The sequence below is a fragment of the Talpa europaea genome, assembly GCF_964194135.1.
Source record: "Talpa europaea genome assembly, chromosome: 6".
Lineage (NCBI taxonomy): Eukaryota > Metazoa > Chordata > Mammalia > Eulipotyphla > Talpidae > Talpa > Talpa europaea.
This window is the reverse complement of record NC_140072.1, coordinates 53,359,339-53,371,789: the sequence shown is the minus strand read 5'-3', so window position 1 is coordinate 53,371,789 and position 12,451 is coordinate 53,359,339.

Genomic DNA, 12,451 nt, shown 5'->3' with positions numbered 1-12,451 from the left:
GGCCTCCAAAAATGTGGAAATCCAACTATACATTTTCATCAGATATAATTATATTTTTTTCAGTCACAAAAATTATTTAATACATATTCATAAGTAAGATTTGTTCATGATTTTCTTTTTTGCTCTATAGACCTAAAGGTTTTGTTTTCAGATAATACTTGTTTCTTAACACAAGACACACACATTGCTATCATTTTCTGAACTCTGAAACATTCCGAGAGTGTGGTTGATATTAAGACTATGCAAGTTTAAAATGACACTTATGACAAGTTGAGTAAACATTGTACTTTGACACCTGTTCCAATTCTTTGCAGTTCATTCATTCATTCAGTTTGTTGAATGTCTGCTCTCTGCCAAAAGCTGTAGTAGGTGCATTTGGGTTTCTACTTATTCTTGATTCAATTTGAAGTTATTATTTTGTCCCAGAGATTCATCAGTTTCATTGAGATGTTCAAATTAGTTGAGCTTGTGCATAATCTTCTTTTATAATTTTTGAATCTACTTTAATTTCAATTTTATAATTGTTTCCTCTCTTTTTTTATTAAGCTTGTCATATTTGTGTACCTTATTGCTTATATTTAAATAATTTGTCCTGAATATTTCAATTCTGTATCTGTCCCTGTTTTAAAGAATGTTAGCTTCTGATCTTATTATTTACATTTTTTTGTATCTTTAGAACTTTTTTAATTTGTTACTCTGTATTCCTTCCTTTAATAGTGCAGCTACAGCCAATGTATTTATCTTTGATAATTGCTGTGAATGCATCCCCTTACCTTTTTATATATAATGTTCTAATATTTTTATTTTATAAAAAGTATCTATTTGTGGTTTTATTACATTTCTATTACAAGCTTAATAGATAGTTCAGTCATTTCACATCAAAACAGATACATTTAAGCAAGTAAAACACTAATTACAGTCTGTAATTAGTTAATTCTAGTTTTGAATAATAACAATGATAATTTCAAACTTTCAAAAACTCTGATTAAAATTAAGGTACAGATATTTATTAATGAAGTATATACAACCTAACTTCATTTTTAAGAATCCTAACCTCTTGTACTGATTTTTTTTCAAATCTAATTGTGCATTCTGCTGAATACAAAATTATTCAACATGGGACATTCTATCTCCAAATATGTAACAACGCAGCAAGTTGAATATTTTAAGTTGAAGGAGTTTGAGAAAACAACAGAAGTAAGATGGTCACTCTGACATTCCCTCTACCCTAGAAGGTCATGAAACCCTCAGGTGAGAGGTACCCATCCTGTGCCAGGAAGAAAGAAGCATCCTTATCTCCAAAGACCAAAGAATGTGATGCCTAAAGAATCTGAACAAGCAGGCCTTCCTAAGTTTCCCCTACTTTGCTCCACTAACTTCATACTCTTTGACCCACCATACTTCTCCATGATGCTATTCATCGGACCTCGCATAAAATACTAAGGTTTAGTCATTTCTTCAGGTCTTCATGTCCTTATGAAGGGAAGACTCCTGTGTCACATAAAACTTATATTAATTAAATTGTATGCTTTTCTCTGATTTATCTATAAGTTTAATTTTCTTTCCTTGTCAGGGACCCTAAGAGTGTTGAGGAATATGGTTTCATCCCCTCCAGTTTGAAGGCAAAATTTAAGCTTTATTTATCTTTTTTCCCCCTAAACTCTCCAATACTGGCACAGTCATAGGAATAAGTTTAAATAAATTTTCATCAGACACAAAAATGCAATCGATATGTTAGGTACCCATTTTATATCGGGGTTGCCCTGTAACAAATAGACAATACAGTCATCAATTTTAGGAACTTGAGTAAGTTTCAGAGATCTCTGGTTATATTAGTCCAGGCACTTGTTAACAGTAACAGAAATTCAACTCAAAAGGGGTTTGAAAAGATGGTGGGAGGATTGGGGTAGGATCTAGGGGTTGTATGGGTCACAGGAAAACATGCCAGATCACACGGATATTATCAGGACCTGGTCACTCTTATTCCATCATTAGCGTCTGCTTCTCTCTGTGTTAACTTATATTTCTTTTATTTTTATTTTTATTTTTTTATTTATATAATAGCTGGGGTACAGGCCAGAGGCACAGGAGGATGTGAGGATTCACAAGAGACAGAGTGGGCTGCAGAACAGGCAGACAGACTGAAAGCACTGCTGAGGGAAGCAGTGGGCAAGCCAGAAGAGGTCTGCTGTGCTGTGTGGGTATCTCCCTGGCCGGCCAGGAATCAAACCCGCACTGCGGAGGCTGCAAACAGCTTCCCAGCGCTGTGCTCAACATGCTGTGCCACTGGGGAGGCCCCAGCTTATATTTCGTAGGGCGCTCTGCCCAAGTTGGGGGAAATGCCAAAGGCAGCTGAAAGCATGCATGAACTAGCAGCTAGCAATCCCAGGAAATAAAGACTGATCTCTCAAGGAAAGGTAGCAGGAGCTCAGGTCAGCTCATTTCTGACTCAGTTCTGGAGGCTGGGAGGATGAAATATTCAGAGATTCCGCTGTCCCATGTCCTGGGTCATGTTCACAACCCTGTGATCTGAGTAACCACCCTGAGCCATGCCCTGAATTGAAGCCCAATGGGTAAGAGTCTGTCTAGACAGAGGAGGAATGAATGCTGTGGTCGGCAAAAGGTTAAATATATTTGCTAAATCACTTCTCTTATAATTTTGAATATCCTTTAGTTTCATGGCATCTGCCTGATGTCAGTCCACAACTCTGAGCTCCTTGGAGAGAGCACTCTGCTCCCTTGGTTGTATATTCTTTGTACTGTTTCTTTTAGACATGAGCTTCAGCTAGTTTTTAACGCAAGTCATGCAGCTTCTCCTTTTCTCTTTATATCTTTGAGGGAGGGAAGTGACAGGGGATTACATTCAACTCCAGACAGCCTAGGAAAAGTTTGAAGCAAAAGATGAATCTGAATGCTGTCTGATAGTCCATTTTTAATCAGTGGAGAGCAATTTTCCCCTCTCAAAGGAGGGCTCTTCACCTCAGGTATTTGGTTTCAAGGCACTTGCTGATTAATTACTTGCATTTACATAACATTAATCTCCTTTCTAACAATTTAGCTGGCTTCCAGCCGTTTTTTTTTTTTTTTTTTTCCTCCCCCCCTCCTCAGTCTGACAGAAATTCTTTCTCTTGAAAGGGTCAGAACTACTTTTCCTATGCATGAATTCTGAATGCATATTTAAGCAAAACAAAATCAAGGTTTTCAGCAAAGCCATAAAGATTATTTCTTCCATATATATTAGAAAGATATCTGCATAAAATGTTTGATCTACACAATTTGATTGAGTTTTGTATGAGGAAATATATTTCCTTTTGCCTATAACTCTCTTTCCTAAATCCCTCCCCTCCCCCTGAATCCTATTTGTTCACAGAAACTCAGCTCCAACAACATTCCCTTTTAAAGACCCCCAAGGCCTCCTGGTCATTAGACATCTTTTATTACAATTCCTTAGCACCAGCTGGAACCACCATCTTGGACCTACATCCATCTGCCCATCTATTCATTCAACAGACACTTTTTGAGCCCTTCCAATGACTAGCTCTGTGTTGGTGCTAAGGACACAAATGGGATGAAAAAGCAGTCTCTGCTCTCAGTGAGCCCACAGTCCACAGATATGTGCAAGATATAGTGATGCCACAAAGGAAGGAATTCAGTCAGGAGGCGATCTTGTGTTAGATCATGAGGAATAAGCACGAATTCATCACACAGGCAAAAAAGGGGGTCGGCAGTACTATCCTTACTTGGAGCAAGAGGGAGGAGACTCTGCTGGGTGCCCAGTGCTTTCAGGATTCTGCTCTGGCCTTTCTCTGGCTCTGCACTATTCCCCAACTATCTAGACCAAGTTCTATGTACTCCAGAGTTCCTTGCCTAAATATCCCCAAGCCCCTTCCAGGCCTGTACTGGATTCTTCCCCAAGTCCAGTATCTTTGAAGCAGAATGTACTGATGGTGTGTATACCCCTAGGCCCAGGGGGTAACCAGAGGTGAATCTGGGGAGTGTGGCCAGAGCTTGGCCCCTGCAGACTAAGCTGTGCATAACCTATATATGAAATCTCTTGTTAGAGGGGTGGGGAAAAGAGGGGAGGCCAAGGTCCAGGGCTCAGGAATAGGAGGGAGGGGGCTCTTTAACACTGCTAGGTTCCAGCTGTAAATCTAAAGGTTCTGAAAATTCTAAATTCAAACCTGACCTCAAAATTTAGAATTACATTCATTATGAAGGTATATTTGCTTGTCAAGTAGAAAGATAAGCTATCAAGGAACAGTTTATTGACTCGAGTTATAATTTTGAGGTATATATATGTACAAGTGATTGTATGCCTTCACTTATGATCTTGCCCTGGGCCACAGAAATGATAGAGCACACCTGGGACTTTGAAAGGTCAGGAGGCCATTCTTAGTAGACAGAGAAGAGAGACAAAAAGGTCTGGAAGTGTGATTCAGAGAATCCACCACAACTAGGTTGGTGTGATCACAGGATGACTTAGAGAGAAGTGATGCATGTGTCCATCTTCCCCACCAGACTATAAACACTTTAAAGTCAAACTCCATGGAACATTCATTCCTATACCTTGGCAGAGCATTCCTTGCAGACTAGATCCTCAGTTCCTGACAGATGAATTCATGTTGAATACATCACTTAGAAGGAAACCACAAATACACTTCTCACCAGTTATCATTAAGACCAACTGTAAATAAATGGCTAGTTAAGTCTTATTTTTATCAACTGATAGATTCTATAATTGGGCCTATTTTATGCTATCTTGATTTAAATCTCAAATAACTGGTAATAAGAAAAACCAAAAATGATTAGCATGAAACTGGTACCCTCAATTTACTTTTCTGAAAAGCGGGACCTGCTATATTAACCTGGACCACCAATGGTAGGAATGCAGGAAGGGCACCCTTGGTCCACCACTTTGAGTAGTTGGCCCCTCTTCAACTCCCATTCTTGCCTTTATTTTCTCCATTGTATTATGATTCTGTAAATGTCTCCTTCCTTTCCTTACTTAACTTTATTTTCTATTAGATTGCAAGCTCTTGAAGTTAAGAAACTATATCCTCATAACCTCATTCATGTTGTTCATTGATATTTATGCATTTATGTTAAATGAATCAGAGTGAATAATCCAAGTTGGCAGGTAGGCTTAGGCAGATATATAAGGTGCTTAAAACTTATGTTAAAACACACATAAACATGTACCCTCTTTAACATGTGTTTACTCAAGAGAAAGATGATCCAGGAGCCTATAGCAAATAGAGTCACATTTCAGACAAATGTAGGGAGAAGGTGAATTAGTACAAGTCCGTGAAATACTGTTTAAAAAATTTTAAAAAATCATAAATATTAAAATAAAAAAAAGAGAACCTACTGAATTAATCTGGCCCACTACTAGCAGGAAATTAGGAATAAACTGACCACTCTGAAAAGAGCAGGAATGCTTGTATTGACTTAATGTATGATGGTTCTCTTCTTGAGTAAAAAGGCTTACCAACATTTACAGAGATCTGCTATTTGATAGGTACTGTGCTGACCACTTGTATTCGTGATTTCATTAAATTGTCCAACAACTCCATGGATGCATTTACTGATATTTCTATTTTATCCATGAGGACACTGAGAACCAGAGAGAGTAAGCAATTTGCCCAAGAGCACACAGCAGATTTTGACCTAGAATTTAAATCAAAGCCTGTCTCTTACGGCTGTTTCATACTGCTTCTGGGGAGGCATCTTAAAGATATCGTATGACTTCTGGCACTTGGAATTTCATTGTCAAACTCCAGGAGAAAGATGATGAGGGCCTGAACTGAAGTACTGTGGGGAGATGAGGGTAGAAAAGAGGAGGCAGATTTTAGATTTTAAAAATATCTGTGAAGTAGGAATGGATTAATCATTCATTCTAATATTCACTGAGCATTATTATGTATTAGACACTCTTTAGCTAACCCAAGGAACATAAGTATGAGTAAGACTTGGTCTCTGTACTCAGTGAGCTCAGATTCTAGAAGAAGCAATAAATGAAAGCAAATACTGATGCTACAGTGTTACTAGGTCCTCTTGATTCTATCTTTTTAATATGTCTAATCATTTCCTCTTCTACCCTTATGGACACGTGATTCACCAACCCATTACTTTTCCTCTTACTTCAGCAGCCTCATCCCTGGTCTTCCTGCATTGCATGTAGCATGAAATAGAGTTTAAGGTCATTTCATGATATTCCTCCGAGAACTGCTTTCTCAGCTCATTGGCAACATAAACACAGCTTCCATTGCTTACCTGAAAAGTTTATGCATGAACATTATAAATTATTAACAATCGTTTATTCACTATCCATTTTATGAGTCCCTATTATGTGTGCAGCTCTTGAGCAGTACTGACAAGTATACCACTGAGAATAGAGTAGACATGTAATAGAGATTACATTTCGAGGGAAATATAGACAAGTAATTGGCAAATGCAATACCATGTTACAAGAATGTTCAAAACAGTATAAAATAGTAAGCTATGGTAGAATATAGGAAGGCATTTCAATTCAACCTACAAGGGTAGGATGGAGGAAGTGATCTTCAAATAAACAATAAGATAAATACATATATCTGGAGATAACATACAATATAGAATCCTTGCCCTAGTCAAAAGAATTGTTTTGAGTGTATCTTTTTAGGTATGGGGGCTGGGAATATTAAAGGAAACAGTTGGGTTAATTTCTCTGCAACTTGAAAAATAAATAGAAAGATGGAGAATGTTTCCCTCACTAATAACTTTAATCAAAAACTCAATCTATGTGTCATCTTTAATACTCAGAGCCATGTTATGAGAGCACCAACTAAATTGTGTCTTCTAGTCTTTTCTTAGTCATCTTTTATCTTTCCCATTGTTTCTTGTTGAAAGAACTGTCAAAGCTCCATTTCCCTGCCCTGGAATTTAGGTTGATAAATGAAAAGATTATTTCCAATGGGAATATTGAAAGGTTCTAAGCCTTGACTCTTAGGTTTTAAAAGAGGATGTTCTTTTTGTTAATGGAAATTCATGAGCATTTGGAACACACTGATGCAATCGTTCCTAAGTCTGAGGTCAAAGAGGACTTCAATTTGATGGCAGGAGGCACTAACTAAAATCAAATCAGCAGTAACCTTAAGGACCATTAGAGATCAAGAAGCTCTTAAAGTGGTGCCATATCAAAGTTTGATAAATAGCTGTAAGTCATGGTGCTTCTGGAAGTTGCAGGGTCCCTTTCCTAGCTGTTTTCCTCTCAAACTGAGCTGCAGACCTCCTCATCTGAACACATTTCTGTTTCCAAGAGGGACCAATGCCAAGGACTCTAGTTCACTGAGCCAGAGCCCCAACTCTTGCCTTACCTTTTCCCACTTGTGTGGGTTTGTGGGGAATGTATTTAATAGTCAATTTGGGAGGAAAGGGAGCCAGAAAGAGATCTCCTAACACACATACTCTTTCTCTCTGCTTCCCTCCACCCTCCCCCATCTCTCTACTCTTTCTGTCTCCCTCCCTCTCTCCAGACTTGAAGAGCTAGCTCATTTTCATGATCACAAAACCATTCTGGAGATGGACAATTTATTTTTAATAAACATCTTATTAAAAGTGCAGCAGAAACACTTGGACTTGTCATCTCACTTCTTTCCATTATGAGTCCTGGAACCACCATTTCTCACAATCATTTCTGTAAAGACAGCATTAAAATGCCCAGAAGGAAAAAATAATGGCCACAATTCAAAAGCCCACAAAGAATTGTTTTAAGAAGCATTTTATAAGTTTTGAGATTTTTTTTCCTGATGCCTAATGAGGAAAAGTTAAAAGTGACTTATGCCCAAACCGATGGCTGAAGGCTTGTATTGAACTTGCTCTAGGTTTTCTTCAGTGGCTGTGGGGCCAGTGAGCCCAGCCTCCTGACTCTGTGGCACACCATACCATTCAGGGCAAATTCAGTCCATGAACTCAGAATGGTATGGTGTGCCACAGAGCCCGGAGGCTGGGCTGGCTGGGGGTTGGTTTAATGAACACCCACGGTGATGGCCACAGGGTATCCCACCCCCATGGCCACAGTGGTGAGGACAGGCAAAATTAAGGGGTAAGAGGGAAATGCAAATTAAAACCACATTGAGATACCACCTTACACCAGTGAGAATGGCACATATCAAAAAAACAAGCAACAACAAATGTTGGCGAGGATATGGTGAAAAAGGAACTCTCCTACATTGCTGGTGGGAGTGCAAACTGGTCCAACCACTATGGAAAACTGTCTGGAGGTATTTCAGTCTACTAAAAATGGAGCTACCATATGACCCGGCAATTCCACTCCTAGGGATCTACCCAAAGGACACAAAAACACTGATTCAAAAGAGCACCTGTACTCCTATGTTTATTGTAGCACTATTTGCAACAGGCAAAACCTGGAAACAACCCAAATGCCCAAAAATAGATGACTGGATTAAGAAGATGTGGCATATATACACAATGGAATACTATTCAGCAATCAAAAAAGATAAACTCATGCCATTCACACCAACATGGATGGAACTAGAAGGAATTATGCTCAGTGAAATAAGCCAGAAGGAAAAAGAAAAATATCAAATGATTTCACTTATAGCAGGAATATAGGGAAACCAAATAAGACATTAGCGTCAAAAAATAATAACAGTATAAAACACAACAAAGCAAAACCAGACAATTAGAAATCAGAGACATCCTGCAGGGGAGGAGGAGGGAGAGGGATGAGAGGGAGGGAGGGAGGAGCACAGGGGACTGAGGTGATGGTGCCCGGGTGCATTGGGGAAGGAAACTCTATGGGGACTACACCTGAGGGGGTGGGGGAAGCAAATATTGTTTAAAAATGAACAATGACATTAAAAAAATTTTAATTTTTAAAAATTAAAAAATAGTTTAAAAAAGTTAAGGGATAAGGGAGTTGGACTAACGCCTGTTAATGGCATTGGTCCCTTTAAGAATCAGTCTGGATGATAATGGGCAGGTTTTCTTTATTATGATGTTTTAATAAAATTTTATAGATTTACCATTGGGACTGCAACTTCACACCTCAGTGAGTGTATTGGACCTCCCACCTTCCCTGCCAGAGTTATAGTGCTGTCACTCTACCAGATTTACCGCCTCTGCCCATTTGTCCCACCTTCTTCCCCTTCCCCTCTGGTAACCCAACATATTTTTCTCAGAATCTAAGAGTTATTTTTGTGGTGTATTGTTAGATTGTCTTTCACTTTCTGACTTATTTCATGTAACATCACCTCAAGTTCCATCTGTGGTGTCACAAAAGGCAGAGGCTCCATCTTTTTTAGTAGCTGACTAGTACTCCACGAGTATATACCGCACCTTCTTTATCCACTCATCTGTGGGCCATTTAGGTTGGTTCCCCGTTTTTGCTATTATGCATAATACTGCGATGAACACAGGGCTAGCACATATATCTTTTCATTTTAGTGTTTTCACATTCTTCAGATACATACCTAGGCATGGTTGCTGCATCACAACCTAGGCATGGTTGCTGCATCACCTCCCTCCCTCCCTGCTCCCTCTCTCCTTCTTTCCTTCCTTTAGCTGCCTGCTCCGGCATGAGTTTCTAGCTCTTGGCCTTTTTGGGCAGACTATTCCACCAACAATTTAGACCCTTCCCCAAGTGATCTAATTTTTTATACATAATTTACACCAATAATAGCACGTGGTATTTCCATTTTTGGTTTTGTAAGGCGCCTCCATACTGTTTTACGTAGCTTGCATGCTTTACATTCCCACCAACAGTGTATGAGAGTTCCTTTTTCTCTGTACCCTCACCAACACTTGTTGTTTCCAGTCTTTCTGATACGGACCATTCTCACTAGTGTGAGGAATACTCTCGCTGTGGTTTTCTCTTGTGCTTCTCTAATAAGTTTGCTGGGACTTCTGGTGGGAGAGAGACCAACTCGTTCAGTTTCCAACGTATACGCCTCTTGCTGATGTCTCTGTCGGCCTTCTGCGCTTACTCCTTCCTCATCTCCCTGCACCACCTGGTGACACCAAAGCTGCAAGGAGACATTTTCCCTTTCTCATAAAGGGGTTGGAAACTGTTTCCCCAACTTCCTTTACTTTCTACCAGGAATTCCCACCTGTAGGCCCAGCCTTATGTTTCATTGTGATTGTGACCCCAAAACACAAATATTTATTGAGCTCTGAAACATACCCTTACATTGAATAGTAGATACTCTTGCTGATAACCTCTCCAGGGTTTATGTGTTCCTTACTTCAGGCCCTTTCTGTCACCTCCCTCCCTCCCTGCTCCCTCTCTCCTTCTTTCCTTCCTTTAGCTGCCTGCTCCGGCATGAGTTTCTAGCTCTTGGCCTTTTTGGGCAGACTATTCCACCAACAATTTAGACCCTTCCCCAAGTGATCTAATTTTTTATACATAATTTACACCAATAATAGCAGGTTCATGCGTTGCCCTTCACAGGGATGACTACCTTTAAACATAGGGTTTCTATAAATGGCAATAATTAAATTCAAAAGAATTTTACTACTGGTGGAATCCCAAGGACATGGTAGATATAAAGGGATATATTTACGTCAGAGAATCTTCCCACTCTCCTTGTGTCCTTAGTATTTCTCCCCAAATAGAGTAGCTGCTCTTGATGGGAGACAGGACATAGAAAAAATGACTGAAAATGCTTCCTTATTTTTTAAAGGAAAGTGGAACTCATTTAGAATCTTGTTTTCCTCCTCCTTTCAACTCTTCTGCTTCTAATCATTCTACCAATTTGGTGTTAAAAATTAAATAAGAATATGTCTATCTCTTATTCTAGAATAAGTTCTAGAATAAATGTTGTCCACATAATGAATACAATCTGATTCTTGATTTTTTAAGCACAGGAGAAATTTATTAGAAGGGTTTCTTGGACTTTTAAGAATTGACAGGAAGGCTAAAGCAGGCATGAAAGATGTGCAGGAACAAAGAGGTTGGGCAGTGGAGACCCCAGCTGAGATCAGACCCCAGGAGCAGGCTGGATGGCAAACTGTTTGGCAAACTGCCAACAACATGACAAGGTTCCAATTGTTTTCCTTTCTTTGGGTCACAAGATCAAAGTCCAAGTTAGTGGTAGTGGCATCCAGTTAGCTGAATCATCCTCATGACCAGGGAATATGACAAAAGGAAGACATCACCTCTTTAGTTTAATGAAAAGGGGAGTCCTACCACCAATCTGTGATCTCTCTCTCTTTTTTTTTTAAAGATTTATTTATACAAGAACTGGGGTATAGGTCAGAGGCACGGGAGGATGAGAGAATTCACCAGAGAGAGCGGGGAGCAGAACAGGCAGATGGACCAAAGACACTGCTGAGGGAGCAGCGGGCAAGGCAGGAGAGGTCTGCCACACCATGTGAGTTTCTCCCTGGCTGGCCGAGAATCAAACCCGCACTGCAGGTCCAATCTGTGATCTCTTTTACGTAGCAAAAGTTCCCCTGTCCTAGGTAGTTCCCCCCTACTACCTCCACTACACAGAGGGAAAATGTCAAATATTTAGTTTAAGGTCCCACAAATCTGATATTATATATGTGTTTTTCCCAGTAGCCTAAGCCAACCATTGTCTTTTTTTTCTTAGAATAGCGTCAATAACAATTTGCTCATTTTACCTTTTAGTTATATTGTACATGGGTAATCTTAGAAAATTATATATCTTGTCCCATGAACTAATTTGGGTAAAGAAACTATTTTCATGATTTGTTCATTTCCATTATCATCTGTGAGATTATTTTTCCATCAGAAAATGTGTCTCTTTGATTCTGTTGGAACCCCTCTTATTTTATTTTGAAACTGATACTGGTGCTAAGCTGGCAATAATATCCATCCCCTTTCTCTGAAACACCCTGCAGCCTTGTTTCTGGACTCTCCTTACCTCTCACTGGCAACTCAACAAAGAATAAGGAATGAGATAAACCTCTAACTCTAAATCTGGTTCAGCTCTAATCTTCCATAAATTGAAAAAAATACCCTTATGAATATAAGATCATATCTGTCCATGTCTTCATGGGTATCATCAGTTTCATCATCAACGACAATGTCATCATAATGAATTGAGTACTTAACTCTATACCAAGCACTGTCTAGGAGGCCCTGAATCATTACCTATTATATAAGTTACAAGTTTAATTCTCAGAGTCCACATATTCTTCTCTCCTTCGTGTGGCCTTGGGATATCAAGAGAAGGATCACTAAGCCTGTAGAATGAGATATGGGGAGAAAAAGGACACCTATATGTTATATAGAGTGTACTATGTGGGGCACTATTATTTTGTTTCTCTGATTGTAAGAATAATAATTTTTTTATTTTTTTTAAGATTTATTTTATTTATACAAGAGCTGGGGTACAGGCCAGATGTGCAGGAGAGTGAGAGGATTCACCAGAGACAGAGTGGGGAACAGAACAGGCAGGCTGATGAAATACACTGCTGAGGGGAG